At 47.4% G+C, this 13,983-nt stretch overlaps 1 protein-coding gene across 5 annotated transcripts in view; it reads right to left on the bottom strand.

Moving 5' to 3' along the window:
• Positions 1 to 12,713, bottom strand: part of CAMKK2 (calcium/calmodulin dependent protein kinase kinase 2) — a 57,815-nt gene extending 45,102 nt beyond the window's left edge. For 3 of the 5 annotated variants that reach the window (XM_054995920.1, XM_054995917.1, XM_054995921.1), the window contains exon 1: positions 7,987 to 8,131. The gene's annotated coding sequence lies outside the window, so the exon portion shown is untranslated. Of the gene's footprint in view, positions 1 to 7,986; positions 8,132 to 11,205; positions 11,290 to 12,340 lie in introns of those variants that run through there. The other 2 variants (XM_054995918.1, XM_054995919.1) reach the window with 2 other exon arrangements.
• Between the last annotated feature and the right edge of the window lie 1,270 nt (positions 12,714 to 13,983).

A 13,983-nucleotide genomic window follows, 5' to 3' on the forward strand; every position in this document is an offset into this window, starting at 1 on the left:
ATGAAGAGAACTGTGGTTCTCGAAAGCTTATGCTACAGTAAAGTGGATTAGTCTTAAAGGTGCTACTGGGCTCTTTTCTATTCTTAAAGTAGGGTACTGTTATGATTCCCACACTGCTAATGGGATCCAAGAGACATGGCCACGGGTAAGATTTGAAGCAGAGACTTGTTAGGTTTACTGTAGCTTCTAGAATGACCCTGTGTGTCATGGGTTCAAGCTAGAATTAACCCATACGGAGCAACCACCGTAAGCGAGCTACAGGAATCAAGTCAATAGCATAGATTCTGAACGTCGCATGGAGTAAATGTTTCAGTGCTAGCCTGCACGTCACGTTGCTTAAATCTATGACATGTTTGCCACTGGCGCTGTAGCTACTTCTAGCACCACTTTTATAACGGATAAAAGCTTTTTGTGAACTCACCACAACCACGCTTTGGTAAAATCCCATCAATGTGTTACACACATACACAGCAGCAGCCAGCCCACCCGCCCCCAAAGGCAACGAGTTTTCCATCGGCTTTAGGGTCTGCCTCTTGGGATCTCTGCCAGCCCGCCCATATAAATAGTTATCCCATTAACTGGGAACAAAGCCCAAATGGCTGCACCCTTTGCTACTGCCGTACTTCCCTCTCCTTGAAAGCCCACATCAGAAACTGTACCAAAAAAGGCAGTGGATTGGCAGGGGACAGTGGAAATGAAAGAAGTGGCAGCAGTCACAGAGTAAAGAGACTGAGGTCAGGGCAGACACAGAGAGCCCTTTGGAAAACAAAGGTACAAAGGACATCAAGAATACACCAAAAAAATGTACAACCTGCCTCGTTCTAGGCTGAACGTTTTCTGCTCCAAATTGGCCTGTGACAAATTCTTCCTTTATTAAAATCAAAAAGAGTCCAGTAGCACAGACTAACACGGCTAACTTCTCTGCATCCTTCCTTTATTAAGTGATCATTTTATCCCATTTTTTTTCTATTTCATAAGCAGCTTACCAGAAAAGTTTTTTTTTTAAAAAAAATCCAGTATAATGCAAAACCCAAGAAGCAGAGCACAAAATTTAATTAAAAGCACAGAGGAAGAGGCTGTACTTTGTGGGGGAGGGGCTAAAATATTTTAGCATTGGTACAAGGCAAACCCATCTAAGGAGGCTGTGCTATAGCTGGGGCACCATCAGGGAGAGAGAGAGAGAGGAGGGGGGTTCCAACAAAGACCTGACTTGAGAGGAGATAGATCCAGAGTATCTGACGAAGAGAGCTGTGGTTCTCAAAAGCTGACGATGCATCTGACGAAGAGAGCTGTGGTTCTCAAAAGCTGATGATGCATCTGACAAAGAGAGCTGTGGTTCTTAAAAGCTTATGCTATAATAAAGTTGGTTAGTCTTAAAGGTGCTACTGGACTCTTTACTATTTTGTGACTCGAGAGGCAGGTTCATATGGGAACAAAAACCGTTGTTTCACAGACAGGACAACAGGTGGTGGCTATTTTACTGGCTTTGCAAACATCTGATTTTTACATTTCCATCCCACGGTCTCCAGCAATTGCTTCTTTCAGCCAGCTTCCCCAGCGGCCTGCCCCTATACGAGCCAGTGATTTTAATCTGTTTTAAATGAGGCCACTAAATGGTCTGTCTTATAATTTCCATTCTCCTTAGAGCCCTAAACTCACCCTGCCTCTTAAAAAAAATCATCAAGGAAGTTGTTTGAAAACATGCCAGTATTTTTTTAAAAAAAGAAGGCAGTTGAGAGTTGAACTTGGCTTAGGGGTGGAGCGGCCCTTTAACTTAGTAGGAAAGTTCCTTGATGGCTACAGGTGGCAGGGGTGGCAGTTTGGACCCTGGCTGAGGCCGTGAGAACGGGCTTAGGCTCAGCTGGTATCACCCACAGCATTTTATTTATTTATTTATTAGACTTATAGTCCGCTCTCCCTGCCATGCGGGCTCAGAGTGGATCACAACCCGATTAAAACAAAATGCAATATACAATAAATAACATATAGCTAAAAGCCATTTAAAAGTTTAAACAGACAGCGGTTTTCACAGTCCTGCAAGATCACTGGGTCTACGGAGGCTAATACACAGCAATGAGCTAAAAACCGGGGGGCGGGGGGGGGCGGTCTTCCTCTCCCCTCGGTAGGAGACCGAGAGGAAAGCCTGGTGGAACATTTGTCACTGTAACCAGCACCTTCTGGGCCACGGCCGGGCTTGCCCCAGGGCTGTTTTAATGGCCCGATTTGGTCTTGTTGATAGGGAAACTCTTTTTGATAAAGAGCAACTTCCCACTGGATCTGGAAACCAACAGTGCTTGAATTAAAGGGGGAAGGGACGTATCCAGGCCAATTTAATTGACATTGCAGGGTTAGAATCAAGACAGACTCTGAAGAGAGTCCCTCAGCCAGACAATTCCATACGTAACTTTGCCCATGACTCATCCAAGGTCATATAACATGGATCAATTAGCCTTTCATATCCCTTATGAACCATCTGATCATTACAGTCAGCCCTTCAAGAAAGTTTGGGAGCTTCCATGGGTCTGAAACAGGGCCTGGAACGGGGCCTTCTCTGTCACGGCACCCACAAGGGACAACTCTTTTCCACAAAGGACTAACATCATAAATCCTGCATTTAGCCATTATAATCTCATATAAGCTCTGGGTAGCCCAAGTGACTCCGATCTTGTCATATCTTAGAAGCTAAGCAGGGTCAGCCTTGGTTAATAATTGGATGGGAGACCTCTAACGAACACCAGGGTTGCAGAGGCAGGCAATGGCAAGTCTCTTGCCATGAAGACCCCAGCAGGGGTCACCATAAGTCACCTATGACTTGATGGCACTTTCCACCACCAATCTGATATAAAAGGCTTTCTACAGAGCTTATGGCTGTAATTGTCTGTGGATAACACGGTGGGTCTCTGAACACTATTTCTGATGCAAAGGCCAGTAAATCTCTTCTAAATGAGCAGCCACTGTCTCAATCTCTGCTATGGACCAATGTTGCCCATCCAGAACAACCAGTAGCTTTCTGGTCAGTGTGCTGATATCCATTGTAGCAGGTCAAACTGGAGGAAGAACAGGTCTCTGTATAGTACCCTTACATATCAGGGTGCCCAAGGGTTCCTCTTGGCCAAACCTGTGCCCTTGGGCTTTGCCTGGCTTCATTCCAGGGATTTTAATCACCTTCCTCCCTGCCTCCCTCCACGTCGCCCAGCGGAGGGCAATCTAAACTCCCCTCTGTCTGGAGATCAGGGGGCGGGGCCACCGGCCATGTGACCATTTTCAAGAGGTTCCGGAACTCCGTTCCACTGTGTTCCCGCTGAAAAAAAGCCCTGGCTACCACCTGTCACAACCAAAGAGTACATCCATGCCAAGAGGCTGCAAGTCTGTATATGCCAGCAAGGCTTTGAACACCAGTTCTGGTACGCAACACCAGGGGAAGGCTTTAGCTTCCATGCCGTTTGTTGACCCTACTGGGTAACTGATTGCCCACTCTGTGGGCCAGGATGCTGAATTAGATGGACCACCGGTCGGATCCAGCAGGATGCTTATATAACACACCTCTGGAGCTCCGCAGTGCACCATTCTTCTCATCTCGTTGTAGCTGTGACTCCTCAGTCCTCAAGTGGAACGTACAACCTAGAAGTCCCCAGAACAAGCCACCTGCCTCGGCCACAAATTCACTAAGGTGGCCTTAGGTCAGCCCTTATCATCTCAGCCCCACATCTGAGAAAAGAGGATGCGTGGCAGATGCCTGGCCCTTCCAGTTCAGTGACACTTACTCTGACTGGCTGTCCAAGGCTGTTTCCCAGCCCTATGGCACCCAAGATCCTTTGAACTGGAGACAGAATTTGCAATGCACGTGATGTCACATTGCACTTGCACTTTATTAACACTTATGATGATATGAGTAAAGGAATGCTCCCCGTCGGAAAGGAAGATTGCCAATATGGGCACCGGTCATCCCCCAACCCCTCAGAAGAGACCTTGGCCATTTCCACTTTATGCATTCCCAAAAAAGTGCTCTGAAAAAATGGAAGCCAAACAGCCCGCAGCCATTTTACAAACGAAGGCGTGTGGATTCCTGGGGGAAAGCCGCCAGCATTCGGTGAGTGGGCCGTCCCTGTAAGAGCGTGTGGAAACGGCCCAAGGTGCAATCTTTGAGCATGGATCTCTACATACTACAGAGTCCCGTGCAGCACTTGGTCACAAGTGCTGCAGGTAAACTAACCCATCAATAACAGTTCAAACCTCTTCTCCCCTTCTCCACATGGACTATGGCAGCATCGGTTCAGCTTATGAAAAACAGAATCAAGTCATAAAAGTTCTCTGGCCTCCACCAATGCAGGGCGCTGGTGGAAAGATGAGTGTCTGAAAAGTTCCCTGTGAAGAAAAATAAAAACCCTCCCCAGGGTTTATAGTATACCAGAAAGAAGGCTTGGTCAAATCCTTCTATCTGTCAAGCTAGCTTTCTATATGCAGGGCATTTTCCCCATGAGGAAGATTTAAGCACACGATCCCAGTGTGCACACCTGTACACACCTAGAATGGTGGGGCAGTCCAAGTCCAGGCCAAATGAACGAAGCAGCCCTTGTACAGCCCACATTTTAATGTGAAGAAGGACCAGAAGGGGCAAGGGGTTGAGAAAAAGCAGCCCACATACCTCGACAACTGCGCAAGTTATGTGCGCTTCAGGAAGGAAGAGAGCACAATCAGCTCTTGGGAATGCTGAAAATCTGCAGAGGTAACACTTTGTAGCTTGTGGGAGGGGAAAAAAAAGATAAAGAGGAAGAGTATCAGAACAAAAAAAGGGGAGAGAAAAAGAATCAACCGGAGAGAGAACAAGAAGTTCTGCTGAAAGGAATTTATTTTAAAAGGGACAACTAGAGGCTTTGTTTCCCTGACTGATCTATCACAATTCCCATGCTCTGAGCACAGAAGGTCATTCTTTTCATTGGGCTCAAATCTTGCTCAGGAGGATTCAAAACAGCCATTTTGTTCAACGCAAACCCACCCACCCACACACAAAGCTGTGAAATCCTTGAGAATCCAGATAACATGAGCTATAGCAACACTGGCGGTATTATCACACACTTCGCTTCCTGGCTGACATACAGGAAGCAGCCCCATGGCTGCTTTAAGATAACCAAAAGGGCCCAACGCATCAAGAAGTCATTCTACAAAGAAAATCCGAAGACTGGGGTCAGGTGGGGACACGATGCCTTTATAAAATTACAAAGGGGACAGACAGATTTTCTCTCTCATATAATACTAGAAATTGGGGTGGGCTAAACCAGGCCAGTAACAGAAAATACTTATTGACAGAGCATGAAATGAATCAGCTTATGGAACAAATAAGACAGAAGAAATGGTGATAGCCATTAAACCTTAAAAAATAATAAATGGATGGATGTCTACTAACAGCTGTTATCCGTGATAGCAAAAACGAACTTCCATGTACAGTAGCACTGTACTTCTGAATGCCCAAAGCTGGGGGGAAACCAGAGAGAATGCTTCTGTCTTTCTGCCATGCTTTTGAGCAATCTGGAGGCATCTGACTGACTTCCAATCTCTGGTTTGATCCAGAAAGACAGGTCAAGAAGTGTTCTATAATTAATGCAACAAAGCCCACATAGCTTAGTTAAAAAGCCCCAGGCATTAATAAATAAGTGTTTTGGTAATGCTGACCCCATGCATATATACTGCTGTCATCATTATGAGTCTTGATGTATCCTGGAATGTGCAACATACCATCTTCAAAGGTTTGCAAGCATTTCTTAAAAATCCTAAAACATCAACTGCTACTTAAATAATTTTTTTAAAAAACATAATAAAGTTTGCAGCTCCCATTATCACAAAGGCACTTTTTCTAAGATTCTCTTTGCTATCCTCAAATCACACACACAAACACACACACACACACCACATTCATTCAGAAGAGCACAGGCAAGATGCTCACCTAGAAGAGGTATGCTGCTACTCTCTACCAGCGGCACCGTGCCTGGCTCCCAGCCCGCCTGAATTTTGTTGCCAAAACCACACAGAGAGAAAGTTTTAAAAACTCGTTATATTGTTGGCTCTCTCAGCTCTTACAATTTCTAAAAGCTGATTTACATATGCAACAGATTACGCAGTACAGTCCCTGCACCTGAAATTGCCATCTCAGAATGCATATGTGGGATTAATCGTTTGAAAGCATCTTTGCACCAAATCTGCCTGCAAGGATAAAACTAAGCCTTAGCTAAGAGCAGCCCATTATAGGGACTCCGATATGGCCCATGAGAGGCCTCTATGACATGCCCTCCAGAACCAGGGCTTAGAATCCTTGATACACATAATTTTGTACATGACCAAAGACCTTCTCAGTGACTTTTTCACATAATTTTCACAGGGTGAGGCATTTCTTTGATTGCACTGGCATGTAGAAAAACGTGAAGTTATAGAAGGAAAAGGGGTGTTTTCACTCCTGATTCTGAAAGAACAGCTGTTACACTAATCTTGGTGTACATACATGCATTCAATTGAAAATCAGCTTTTTTTTTTCACTCCGACCCACATTGACAATCATCGCCCATAGATCCAGGTATCAGCACAATAGAGGTGCTTTTAGTGTCAGGAGAGATAACTCTCTCCATCCATGTCCTTTTGTGCCACTAAAGTAGACGAGAGGCCAGGAAAAAGAACAGAGCCACTCTCACTCGCGCTTGTGCCTTTTAAAGAGGAGCTTAATGTACACAAAATAGAACAGGGAGTCCAGCGGCAGTGGAGAGACTAAACAGATTTATTCCAGCATGAACTTTCATGAGTCAGTACTCACTTCATCAGATGTATGGGAGGGCACCTCCATCACACCCAACTACCCACAGCAGGGAGTGGGCCCCACCCATTCAGAGGGGCTTGATTCTTTCCATGGATGGCCACCCCAAGACGAAGGGAGAGAAGACTCCCAACAGCCAATACTGGGATGAACCTTGAAGGCTCCACTAGGTTGCCAACTTTGGGTTAAGAAAATCCTGGAGTCTCGGGACAACAGAGTTTGGGAGGAAGCTCAGCCCATAAGGAACACTTCCAAAGCAGCCAATTTCTCCAGGAGCACAGATCTCTGTTGTCTGGAGATCAGTTGTAATTCCAGATCTCCAGATCTCCACTTGGATACCGGCAACCCCACCGCTGGATTCCTATGTTATTTTGCTGCTGCAAAAGAAACGGGAAGGCTAACCTTCCATGCACGAAGTCAGTTTTTCACAGCAGAACAAACCTCTCCGTTGCTAACGCCTGCGTTTAAAAGCACAGCTACAGCAGGCCATGTGATACTTGGCAATCTCGGGACCCCCTAGCGGGGCCTTCTTTCGGGAAGGGGGGGTCACACCGTCCTGGCTGCAAAAGGGTTGCCCCAGCCCCCAAATTGTGGCTGGAGATGTCCCAGAATTACAACGGATCTCCAGGCAACAACCAGCAGTTCCCCCCAGAAAAAAACCGGCTGCTTTGGAAAGTGGAGGGCAGGGCAGGGCAGGGCAGGGCATTGCGACCCCCCCCCCCCGGCTCCATCCCCAAACCTTCGGGGATTTCCCAACCCGGAGTTGGCAACGCGGGCTGCGACAGAAGGCAGCGCGCTCCAGCAGGCCGGGCCCCCCGCGCCTTCCGCTCTGCTCTTCCACGCGGCTCGCCCGCCTCTCCCCTCCCCGGAGCCTCCCAGCTTCCCCCGCCACCTGCCCAGCGGCCGAGCGCTGCACCGGCGCCTTCCTCGGCAGCAGTCGGACCTCCCCGCCCAGCGCAACTGGGCGCCGCCGGACCATCCCCGGGAAGCGCCGCGGGGGCCGCTCCGCCGGGAGGGCTCCTCGCCTCGGCCACGCCGGACTCCCCGGCAGGCAGGCAGGCAGGCAGGCCGCCCTCGGAGCATTCGCGCCGGGCCCCCATTGCAGCCCGCGTAACGGGGCGAGGACGGGGCGCCCTGCAGCTCCCCGAGGAAGGCGGCCCGGCGCAGGCATGCCCGCCCGGCCTTACCTGCCCGGCTAGCCTCGCCGGCCGCCGCCGCAGCCCCTCTTCAGGCTCTCCATGGCGCGCCTCGCCTGGCCTGGCCGGGCGCCCCAGATGCGGGCAGCTGCGCGCCCATTGGCTGCGCGCCGCGCTTCTCCTGCCCAGCGAGCGAGCGGCGCCGGCGGCAGCGCGCCCCTGATTGGCCCCGCCCGGGCCAGATGTGCGGGCGCAGGGGCGGCCCCCTCCCCAAACGCCATTGGCTCTCCGGCGGCGGCGGCGGCAGCAGGGGGCGCGCCCGGGCCGGCGCTTTGGGCCGCGGCGCGCTCGGAGGGGGGCCCGCCTGCCCCCCAGCAGCCCCAGGCGCGCAGCAGCGGTGCCCGCAGGCCCTCCTGCCCCTCGGGGTAATGAAAACGAGGGCAAGTTGAATTGCAAAGCGCCCCCCCCAGCTATAACAAGGCAGTTAACAACCCACCCAACCCCATTCAGGAAATACTTGAGTTAGGGCGCTGGTGCCAGGGCAGTCTTTTCAGTCAGTTTTGGGTCTGCAGTAGAACAGCAGGATTTGAGTCCGGCGGCACCTTTAAGGCCAACAAGACTTTCAGGGCGTGAGCTTCCAAGATTCGGACCTGCCTTCTTCAGGTACAAAGGGTATCTGAAGCAGGGAGTTCTGACTCTAGATTTGTAGGGCATGAATTTGCAGAATCAAAGTGCCCTTCGTAAGATACAAGTAGGAACAGAGATCCCGGAGCCTTTATATCCAGCCAAAGGTGGATGGGGTCTAACATGGGAAGGGCATCAGGATGGAAAGGCACAACACCCCTTGATTAGGACAGAAATTAGCATCAGTAGTGAGATAAGAGCCCTGATCTGGATAGGCCAGGTGAGCCGGATCTCGTCAGATCTCAGAAGTTAAGCAGGGTCTTGGTTAGTAATTGGATGGGAGACCTCCAGCGAAAACCAGGGTTGTGAAGGCAGGCAATGGCAAACCACCCCTGAAAGCCTCTTGTCATGAAAACCCCCACTAGGGGTTGCCATAAATCAGCTATGACTTGAGGGCACCACACACAGAGAATGAGAGAAGGACTCTAGGGAAATTGAAAAGAGTCCAGTGGCACCCTTAAGACTAACCAACTTTACTGTAGCATAAGCTTTCGAGAATCTCAGTTCTCTTGGTCAGATGCATCTGACCAAGAGAACTGTGATTCTTGAAAGCTTATGCTACAGTAAAGTTGGTTAGTCTTAAAGGTGCTACTGGACTCTTTTAGATTTTGCTACTACAGACTAACACAGCTAACTCCTCTGGATCTAAGTCTGGGGAGGAGGGGTCATTGTTCTAAATTTATTAATGAACTCAGTTTCAGCAATCTCACCTAATCTCCCCTTGAAGTTTCTCTGTTTGAAGGCAGCCACTTTTAGAGCCGCGGTGGCATGCCCTGGAAGATTAAAATGTTCTCCTACAGTTTTTTTTGAGTGTTGTGATTTCTAATGTCAGATGTCAAGTCAGTATCTCATGCCCACATTGCAGGGGCATGACGGGGAACAGCTGCCGCACAGCAACCAGGCTTTGTCCGGAAGGTAGCTGCCTGGGTACATAAACAATTCCAAACCAAATACAGTTGTTTGGCGGCCCTGGCCAAAATATCACAAGCATGCAAGCTTTCAGGCTTCGTCAGGCCGGTTGCTAAGGAGGGACAGGAGAAGAGAGGAAAACCCTGCCCAGTTTTAGATGGGTAACTGCATTTGGTCTGCAATAGAACAGCAAAACTTGTGTGTGGCTACAGCTCTGACTCTTGAAAGCTTATACCCTGAAAACCTTGTTGGTCTCTATGGTGCTGCTGGACTCAAAGGCCTGAGTGTGCAGCCTGTGTAGTTCTTGAACAGCTGCTAGGGCCTCTGCAAGAGTTCAGGAAAGAGATGGAAAAGATGGTTGTTGTGGGTTTTCCGGGCTGTATTGCCGTGGTCTTGGCATTGTAGTTCCTGACGTTTCGCCAGCAGCTGTGGCTGGCATCTTCAGAGGTGTAGCACCAAAAGACAGAGATCTCTCAGTGTCACAGCGGGACTGTGTCACAGGATTGTGACACTGAGAGATCTCTGTCTTTTGGTGCCACACCTCTGAAGATGCCAGCCACAGCTGCTGGCGAAACGTCAGGAACTACAATGCCAAGACCACGGCAATACAACCCGGAAAACCCACAACAACCATCGTTCTCCGGCCGTGAAAGCCTTCGACAATACAGATGGAAAAGAGTTTGCAAGTTATTTTAAGCTGTCGGTCCATTTCTATAGTTTGTTTTTATGCTGACCTGGGTTTTTTTTTAGTGCTGCATTTTAATAATTTGCTTTTATTATGTTTATTTTTAAGCAATGCTCAGATAGGAGGTTTCAGGAATGTCAGCATAACTTTTTTTTAAATAATCTCTGTATTCGCACTTGTCACTCCCATCTTCGTAAAACTCACAACATACCTGTATAGCAGGCGAATGTAAACATGCCCCATATCAGAAAGAAAAAAATTTAAGAAATTATGTAGAAAGATTTTTCTCAAAAAAAGGTAGAAAATTCTACAGCCTCCATAAATTGCTATGTTAACTGTTCCAACTAACAGAAAAATTCAGTTTTTAATAGTCTGATTTCCTGTAGCTTAGAGCCCTGGTCTTCTGGATTATGTGTGTTTACATACATACATACATACACACATATATATGTGTGTGTATGTGTGTGAGTATGTTTACATGTTATTTTAATCTATGTATTAGGATGTTTTATGATTTTAAATTGTATATATGATGAAATATGTTTTTTAACTTGGTTGTGATACGCCCTGAGCCTGCTGATGTGGGGAGGGCGGAATATAAATTAAATATAAATAAAATAAATAAATAAATAAAAAATGCAAAACCCAAGACTAGGCCTTGTGAGAATGATGATGGGTTTTACCATAATACAACATTCTTTACATTCATGGCAACAAGAGATTATTCACACCCAAATAGTCCCCCCCCCCCAATCCGGAGTCTGCAGGAGATCAATGCATTTGGGAATCCCCCCCCCAAACAAATATCCATTGAGACATTGATTTATTCTGAGCAGCTGTGCAAGAATTGGCAGCTTTTGAAGATAGTCAATGCAAGGCTAAGCTTCACTTCTGAGAATTCCTGGAAGAATTATTTCAGCCCATTGAATTATAAATAAATTGCAAGAGGATCGAGAGAAAAGCATTATGGCTGGTGCTGTTTTAATACTTACCATCCTCACGCAGGATTTCCAGGAGCCGTTCATACCTGCAGCTTGGGGGATCAGTTGTGAAAATGCATGCGAGTTTCCTTAAGCAGCAGCAACTCCAGAAGCGTAGCGAGTGGAATAACGTATCCCCTTTAAACCTCTCCACACCTACTTTCCCCTGCTGTTGCTACAGCACTATCAGCCCTTCTATGGCACACCCTGTGATAACATAGCACCAGTGCTTGCTTTAGGATCAAATTATCAGCAGTGAAAGGACAGCTGTACGAGAGGGGTGCCTGTCCTGGCTGTAGCACGCAGTAGATCAGCAAGCCTGCAACATATTGCCAGTTATTAAAACAACATCTATATGATTTAAATTCCCTTTGCAATACGGAATAATTAAGCATGCTCTCCAGACCGAGGATTGCTTCCAAGCAAAAGGTGGACAAATTTTGACCCCAGGCCACATCTGACCCTCAACCTATCTAATATCCTGAGGAGTTAGCCGTGTTAGTCTGTAGTAGCAAAATCAAAAAGAGTCCAGTAGCACCTTTAAGACTAACCAATTTTATTATAGCATAAGCTTTCGAGAATCAAGTTCTCTTCAGGCATCTGATGAAAAGAACTTGATTCTCGAAAGCTTATGCTATAATAAAATTGGTTAGTCTTAAAGGTGCTACTGGACTCTTTTTGATTCAACCTATCTAATAAACCAGCCTGCACTGTCCACCAGCAGCCTGATGCTCCCAAATAGTTGGGAAACAGGCTAAGAGCCAAGAGCCACACAGAGCAAGAGAGTAAGATCCGAGGAGTTAGCCGTGTTAGTCTGTAGTAGCAAAATAGCAGAGTCCAGTAGCACCTTAAAGACTAACCAACTTTATTGTAGCATAAGCTTTCGAGAACCACAGCTCTCTTCGTCAGATGCATCTTCAGTTGCATCTGACGAAGAGAGCTGTAGTTCTCGAAAGCTGACGATGCATCTGACGAAGAGAGCTGTGGTTCTCGAAAGCTTATGCTACAGTAAAGTTGGTTAGTCTTTAAGGTGCTACTGGACTCTTTACAATAGAGGAAGGGAGACAGGGCCACATCTGGCTTTCTTCCTGCTTTAGAGAGAAGCCAAAATCCAGTTTGGAGCCCCAAAGCCGAGAAATTTGCTCACCTCTGCTCTCAGCTCATTCCTCTCAAAGGTCAGGATTTGCAGCTAGACTACTACCATCTTGAGAAAAGCAGAGCAAGTGGGAGGCTAGGCAGAGTCCAAGCAGTGCTGCTCCGTAGTCTCTTTCAGCTAGGCTGCTTCGCTTCCAAGATTTTAAAGTATCTCCACGCAGACATGCTGACTCCTACCAGTCAAGTGGATGAAAAGGGCAGCCGGGCTTCTTAAAACGCACGCCGTGTAGTTATGTTTCAAGTCAAGAACTCCTCAAGATGTATTTACATTACTTTTGCATGCGCTAAAAGCGGGTCCTCAGCTCTTCGAAGGACTTTTCCATCAGTGAGGTCTGAATAATGCAAACACAAAAAGACAGCGCTTGGGGCTCTCCTCTGTCTGGAAAAGTCTGTAATTTGGAATCAAGCTCCACTTCCGATGGACTTTGGAACAAGGTGCGCTTTTCCATTTGGAACTCTCAATGACCCGCCAACCTCCACAGCACTGTCAACAAAAGGGATGTTTATTATCAAGCGGTATGAACAGTGCTAATAACGGAGAGCAGAAAACTAGAGATGCTGGGCTGGGGGGAGTTGTCTTGGCTGTATGATGCTACTCGTGCGTGCCAAAGGCCCAGTTACTTTCATAAATTCAACAAAATCAAAGCCATGTCTTATGAGCAGATCCCCTGCTTCTTAATCTGAGATGCTTGCAGTGGTTGTAGCAATGACTTCAGTGCGAAGGACACTAACTTGATCCTCCTCCTATGCCTGCTAAATTGCAATACCCATTCAGATCTCACAAGGCCCAATTTAACCATCATCTTCCAACAGTGGTGAATCCAGGGGGGAGACGATCTTCTCTAAACCGTCATAGGTGGGGCAGGGGAAAAACAGCAACACGTTTAAGGAGCTAAGGAGCCCTAGGATGTCCATTCGCAAGCCCCAGCAATTTTAGTACGCAAAATGCTTTTAGACCCCTTAGTTAAGCCATCTTTGCAACAGTCTTTGCAACTCTTGTTGACTGTTGTTGCCATTTGCAAGTGCGCAATGGAGACCGAGGTGCTGTAAATTGAGCAACACTATTTAGTGTTGCTCAATTTAGTAGTGAACCCTACTAACTACTGGGACCACGCTCCCTCACCTGTTCAGATATTAGATGTGATCATGGCAGGACAGCTGTGGTTTTCACCTATAATCAGGGGTGGCCAAACTGCGGCTCGGGAGCCACACTTGGCTTTTCTAGACACACTGTGCGGCTCTCAGTGGTCTCCGAGTATCACCATGGCCATACATTTTAGTTTAGTTTATTTCCTTCCCTCCCTTCCCTCCCTCTCCTTTCTTTCCATATCTTTCCCTCCCTTTTCCCCCCCTTTCCTTCCTTCTTTCCATGTCTTTCATATTTTCAATAAAAATGTTGAGGTTGCCAGATCTGACTCAGAAAATACCTGTGGACTTTGGGGGTGAAGCCTAGCAAGGATGTGATATCACTTTTGTGATGTCACTTCCAAGTAAAAGGTCAGGTGGTGGCTCTTCCCAAGCTCCATCCCTTCTGATGATGTCACTTACAGCTTACTGCACCAAAACTCAACCCCTTCCTGTGATGTCATTTTCAGGACACTCCCCAAAACCCACATCTGAAGTCACTTTAATGTA

This window comes from Eublepharis macularius, chromosome 13 (assembly GCF_028583425.1).
Source record: "Eublepharis macularius isolate TG4126 chromosome 13, MPM_Emac_v1.0, whole genome shotgun sequence".
NCBI classification, from domain to species: Eukaryota; Metazoa; Chordata; class Lepidosauria; order Squamata; family Eublepharidae; genus Eublepharis; species Eublepharis macularius.